This window comes from Musca domestica, unplaced genomic scaffold (genome assembly GCF_030504385.1).
Source record: "Musca domestica strain aabys unplaced genomic scaffold, Musca_domestica.polishedcontigs.V.1.1 11, whole genome shotgun sequence".
In the NCBI taxonomy this organism is placed as follows: Eukaryota; Metazoa; Arthropoda; class Insecta; order Diptera; family Muscidae; genus Musca; species Musca domestica.
Window position 1 is genome coordinate 9,258,536 of NW_026712133.1, and position 7,179 is coordinate 9,265,714.

Below are 7,179 nucleotides of genomic sequence, written 5' to 3' on the forward strand. Positions count from 1 at the left end.
GAAACTGATTCTCGGCATTTTGCCAATTTACATTTTAATCTGGATTTTAATGAAGATAATATTGAGCAATGTCGGATTATTTTCATTAACATGTCACAAAGCTTTGCGGTAAAAATAAAATTCTATTTTACTTGTCTCGTTTTCTTGCTGAGACTGTTACATTTCCCAGTAGTGCAGATTATCTGTGAGTTAGGCAATTAAAACTAAAAGGTAGGGCGTTTTTTATTCTTTTGCTCTTGGGTATGTGTTGCGTATGATTAACATTGCGAATATGCAACTGCATACGTCATTGCAACTGACGGAGTATGCAAACAACATATACAAAATAAGCAGATAAACATTTTGTATTGGACAACACTATTGCAACTGGAATTTGATCTTAAAGCAATCAAATATAATTTCAATAATACTCTTAATAGGATACAAGTTCCCATAACGTTATAATTACAGGGTCCGCCAAATGATGTTTTTTTGAAAATGCGATAAAAAAGAAAAACCACTGAATATTTTCTTAAAAAACTTTTTTATTTAAAGCTGTGCAATTTATGATAGAATAATTACAAAGTAGGGCCGAATGACTAAATTTAAAAAACACAACCCTGAAGCTTATCTTGCAATTTCAAATTTAACAATAAAAATGCAACAATCAGTTTTTATACCGTCCGCTATTCTATGGAGAGTAAATTCTCATGTTAGACCATACAAAGTATATATTCTGGATCAGCGTACAATTCTAAGTCGATAAAGTGAAATCCGTTGATCTGTCTGTTGTAATAATATTTCGAACGAATTGATATAGAATTAATTGAAAATTTGCACACATATGTAGTTGGCTTAAATTCGTAAATGGGCCATGGCGATCCACGTTTTCGTATAGCCCCCATATAACGGTACCTCCAAATATTGGGTATTTTAATGATTTCAGCGACATTGTCCACAGGAATTGAATTGAAAACATTTGCTTTCCCAAAAGTTGTAATTGGTCTATTCCAGAACCTGAAAAAATCTACTAGTTTTGCAATTTTCTCCGATATCATAAAGGCAAAATCGATTATCGCAGTAAAAACTTTTACATTCTTGACAAAAGTAAAAGTTTTTACTACGATAACCGGTTTTCCCTTTATGATATCGGAGAAAAATCCAAAACTAGTAGATTCTTGCAGATACTGAAAAAAAGCAAATAGGGTAAGTGTACCAGTAGTCGGCACTTTTAGGCTCTTCAATATTTCAATCTTTCGACATTCTGAGTGAAATCTTTCAATTGCAGAAAAATAAAGTTGTTCAGATTCCATATTTTGTTAAGTTTTCGAAATAATAAACAACATTTGAATTTGTTTTTATTAAATTGGCAAAATTTGCAATTTTACCAAAATAGTAGTTTTTTGCCAGTAGTCGGCACCATTTTCCAATGCTCGGCATGTCTATTTGCCAGTAGTCGGCATATGCTATTTCATTAAAAAATATTATTTTGTATATTTTTTTTTATTTCAAATAGTATAAAACGATGCTGTAATACTAATTCACAGTTTAATTAACTAATTTCGTTTTTAAATAGTGTTTTATTTAATTATCATTCTACACCAAATATAGGTAGAAAATCAAGAATAGTATGGATTTTCAATTAAAATAAAAATGAGATTTAATTAAGAAAGTACCTTTCTTATATTTGGAATTTGTGAATTGATCTTTTTCCTAAAACGTCAATTAGCTGATTTAAAAAAACATTCTTAACTCAGAAAAGTTGGTCAAAAAGCACAAATAAAAGCAACTGCCGACTCAAAACTATTTTTTTATTTGAGTAGTTTTTGGATAATTTTTTAATACTTTTCTCAAGTTTTGGTGAAATAGGTCAAAAATTATATTTTTCTAGTAATCGGCACCCCCTGCCGACTACTGGTAAATCTCTTTTTTTCTGTTCCTAATGTTGGCATTAAATAATATAATAAGAGAAAAATGCTTGATTATGTATGTTTTTTAAGTTATAAAATGATCTTTAGTTATTTAAGTTTAAATTTCAAAACTGCCGACTACTGGGACATGCCGAACTTAGGCGCACTTACCCTATGAATTTAAATTTCAGCAAATTTAATATTTTTTAATTATTTTCTTTATTATTCAAAACAATACATACACATGCAAAAATTTTATACATGTTATGTCAATATAAGACTGCCAAAAGAAAAACTTGAATTCAGGCGATTGATATGTCCTACCTTGTCTTCACAGGGTAAGATGAAAAAAACTGCAACCAATTTCAGACTGATGTCATTTCTAAGCCACTCGTCCGACAGCTATTAAAATTATTCCAGTGGCATTTTGGTGAGAATTTTCCCGAAAAAAAAAGTTATTCGTGATGGAATTCAAGCGTGATAGTGTGATTCCTTTATATTTGGCTGGAAAACCACAAGTGGCTATCGTTAGAGCACTCCAGCATTTAAATGTGAATATATCGTTTGTGTCTCGTACCATCGCTCGTTACCGTGAAACTGGTAGCGTAGCAACATCAGCAGAAATGGTTCGAAAAATAAAAAAACGACTTGATCGAAAACCGCGTCGCAGTGGCCGAAAAATGGATCGCGAGCTGAACATATCGGAATATTCCATTCGGCAAATATTGAAAAATGAGCTCAGGGTAAAGTCCTTGAAATTCCAAAAAGTGCAGGAACTTACACCGCAACAGAAAGAAAATAAAGTCAAATAAGCTAAAGAGTTGCTTCGCTTGGCCGTAAGTGCTGAACTGCCGAATTTGCTTTTCTCCGATGAGAAAACATTCGTTGTCCAACAGTTTGTAAACAAACAAAATGATCGTATTTACTTGTCAAAGAGGTCAGCTGAAAATGTGCACCTTCGGTTGGCCACCAGAACTCAAGCGTTGGCCATCAGGATAAAAGAGGTTCTTCGCTTCATTTTCAGCGCACAATGGCCACCAAAATCACCGGATACCAATCCGTTGGACTATTGTGTCTGGAGTATTTTGGTCCCATTTTAAAAAATACCAAAGTGTCGATCACCTCAGGCAAGCGCTTCGACGGGAATGGGTGAAAATACCGCAGAGCAACGTTCGGGCAGCGTTTGACGGTTTCATAGGCCGTTTGAAGACCATAATTCGTGCCAAAGTTGACAAATTCGAACAAATCTAAACTTATTCCAAAATTTGATGATATGTCCGACATTTTTTGCCTTCACTCAATAAAATTAAAAAAATGTAGAAATTATGACGCTTAACTTTGTTGCAGTTTTTTTTTTATCTCACGATTAATTTCTCAACCGTATTTGAAATAATTTCAAATAATTGTATTTTTTATTCAAAACAATACACACAGAAACCAAAGTGTGTATATATTTTTGGACAGAATAAGAACACCAAATATATTGTATTTAGGGGGTAGCTTTGTTCTACCTTCTGTTATTGTGCCATGATTGTACCATGGTACAACCCTTCCGATTAATAATGGAAAAAGAAAGAATTAAAATGACTGCTTGGTTGACAATGCAGTAGCCCCCACGATTGGTCCCGTTTTAATGCATAAGCATAAATAATAGTCAATCGGTGTCAAATCGCAGCTCCGATGTGGCTAGCCGACATCAGGCCTGCTGCTGATAATGAGATCTTTAAAAACAGAGCTCAGAACATTGAGTGTCGTTTTGGCTGTGTGACACGTAGCGCCATCTGTTGAATGCAAATGTTGGCAATATCCTCCTTTTAAATTTTTGTAAAATGAATTCGATCTAAATGGCCCAATAAAATAACATTCACTCCACGTTTTGGTTTCCCTTCTTCCAAAATCCGTACGCAATTTTCCGCACACATTCTGCAACATTACCTTTGTTTTGCAATATTTTCCAGCATTGTGCAAGCGTATACACAATCATATTCGTCCAGCGGAAGGATAAAACTAATTATCTTTCAAATAAGACATTAGCTAAGTGTTACCAGTTCTGGTGCACTATGATTCCTAGCATTAAAATAACCTTTGAACCTTTGTTTCTAACACAATTGGTTACTTCGTACCAAAAACTGCGCCTCGAAACCTCTTTTTATCCTCCAGAGAGTATATGGTATTTGTTAGTCATAATGGGTTCTAGCTCCGGAACATGGTATATATAGGTCCACGTTTTGGTATAGCCCCATATAACGGTACCTCCCGATATTTGGTATTTTGATGCCACATTTTTCCACGGATTTGTCCAAAAATTGGTGTTTATAGTTCGTAATGAGTTCTAGCTCCTGTGGCGGAACATATAATGTATAGGTTCACGTTTTCGTATAGCCCTCACATGATTGTATCTCCGGATATTCAGTATTTTGATGATTTTTGCAACATATTCCCACGGATTTGTTTAAAAATTGGTATTTGTAGTTCATAATGGGTTCTAGCTCCAGCGGCAGAACATTGAAAATTTAGGTTCTCCTTTTCCTATAGCGCACATATAACGATACCCACCGATACTCGAAATTTTGATAATCCTAGTCACATTTATACAGGAAATTGTTTCAAATTTAAGAAGATTTGGTAGATAACAATCCTTGAAGTATAAAATTCTCTATATATGTAGGTTCCCGTTTTGGTATGGCCACCATTTAGCGCCCTCGCCCACTTTATGTTTCTTTGAAAAGCTTAACAGCATTATCCAAACGGCCTTAATGGTATTTGTATTTTAAAGTGGAATTCAGATACTTTTATATAAAAATGTTTTCTTTGCCCAATGGTGGAGGGTATTAAGAGTTTTTTTACTTGTTATTTTCTATAATTGTATCTTTTATATTTACATGCCTCTATCAAAGCTGTTATTCAAAATAGTATAGTCGTAAACAAGTTCCTCAGAATGCATTTTGTCTAGTCTTTACCATTTTAGGTCTTTGCTTTGTTCTTTTACGAAGAAATCTACCGATAACTCAAGCCAGTCAAAAAAACGTTCGTGTACTCTCATCCTAAGGCCTTATATCAGCTCCTGTGTTACCTTATTATATTGGACTTGGTTCCCAACAACTATCCCGTTACTTTTATGCTACCAAGATCTTTTATCGAGCTCTTTTTCACCAAAAATAACCTTTTTGAATTAAAATGCAGGACTATTATTGTCTGAACAGATATGTTTTTATTTAGCACTTGCTGGTCTTTCTGTGCCACCTGAGAAATATACTTTATCCTGGACCACATCCTCCTTCAGATTTGCCCAAATTTTCCTCCAGGCGGAGTCTTTAATATAATCATACCTTTTTTATATCCCATTATCTCTTCTTGGCCAAAGTGCAGCATCTTAGGACTAAACACTAAAGCACCTCAAATCGTAAAGTTTTTTTCATACCCTTTTTTTGATTCGGATTTCGGTTTGATTTAGTAATCAGTTAAAATACTCGTACCACATTGTTTATCTCTTTCTGGAAATGCAACATTCTTGTTCTAGCCGTGTTTTTCGAATCCACACGAACTTCTAGTTATAAATCGACATAATTACTGACTTGTACAAATGTATTATGTATGAAGTTGGTGTTCGTTGACCTACTACAACAATTACACCCTTACATAATTTATTCATTAGACATACATATGTATGATGTTGTGCCAGAATTTACTTTTGATGTTAATTACAAAATATGTATTTTTTGTAGCAAATTCCCCGTCCCTTTAAATATGCCTTTGAGTTTGCAACGAAAATATACATCTTTGTTATATATCATCTTTGGGAACATAAACTCTTTGAAGAGCCTATATTTTGACAAAAAAATATGTTATTATGGATTTATTTTTTTTAATCAACTAGTTATAGACAATTTAGTGTCGATATAAGGAACAGCATTTGCGATATGTGTATTTAGGCAGCAATGTTGTGAACATTTTCGCAAAAATTCTAGTGATGGTTTATATACAAAATTTTAGCGATATTATCCCACATTATTAGGATTTATTCAACCAGATTTTACAGAAATAGATATTCTAGCGGTCTAACTTATTTTAAATAAGGAAAGACAAAAGTCGGGCGGTGCCGAGTTAAAGAAAGTCTAAAAGTTGGACGGGCCGACACCCCTTTACATATTTAGTAGAGCTTCATATAACAAATAAAAAATATAACGAATCGGATGAACAATATATATGAGAGCTATAGCTATATCTGATTTCTATAAAATTCGACATACCTATTTCCATGCTTAATTTTGTCGTATATGCAAAATTCCATACTATCTTAAATTACCATATTACACGTTTGGTGTACAATAAAAGGCAATTCGGACGAAGATATATATTGGAGCCATATCTAATTTTTGACTGATTATCTCCAATTTCCTTGGGTCAAACAAACGTCTTGTGCATTGGTTACAAAAATACATGAAAAGACGGACGGACATGCATAAATCGACTCAGAATGTTATCTTATGCAGATCATAAATAGGAACTATGGGTCTATCTCGATTCCTTTTGCCTGTTACAAACAAGTGCACAAAGACATAATACCCTGACCACCTTATGGTGTAGGGTAATAAATAACCAGTAAATTAGCTAACAAACGGGCTGAGTGTAAACTATTCTTCATAATGTTGGACAACAAAGGTATTGTTCTGTATTATTTTCGGCTGTTAAATTCACTACACCACTATCAAGGTCAATTTAACAGATCACACAGCAGGACTAAATAGACAAACATTCAGTCTTTACAAGTTTTACACTAAATCTTACAATAATTCAAGACATAAACGACATTTTTACTTGAAATATTCATTCAGACCCTACAAAGTATTTATATTCTTGATAAGTCGATTTAGCGATGTCCGCCTGTCTATGTGTCTGCCTGTCCGTCCGTATTGATATAGAAGGCTAACATTTTGCACAATTATAAATAGACTATGTCGGATCACGTTTTCGTATAGTCCCACTGTATCTTCCGATATTCGGCATTTTGCCGATATAGGTCACATTTTCTAACAGAATTGTTAGAAATTCGATACTTGGAGTTTGCAACGGGTTTTACCTCCTTTGGCAGAACATTGCCTATATAGGTCTACGTTCCCGCGAAATTCGCTACTTAGGGTTCGTAAGGGATTCTATCTCCTGTGGCAGTTCATTGCCTGCATGTGTTCACATTTTGCTAGCCCCTTATGTTTCAATACTTTCCTATATTTGGCATCCTATGATTTTCGCCACTTATTTAAGGGGGAATCGTTTAAAAGTCAGTTTGTAG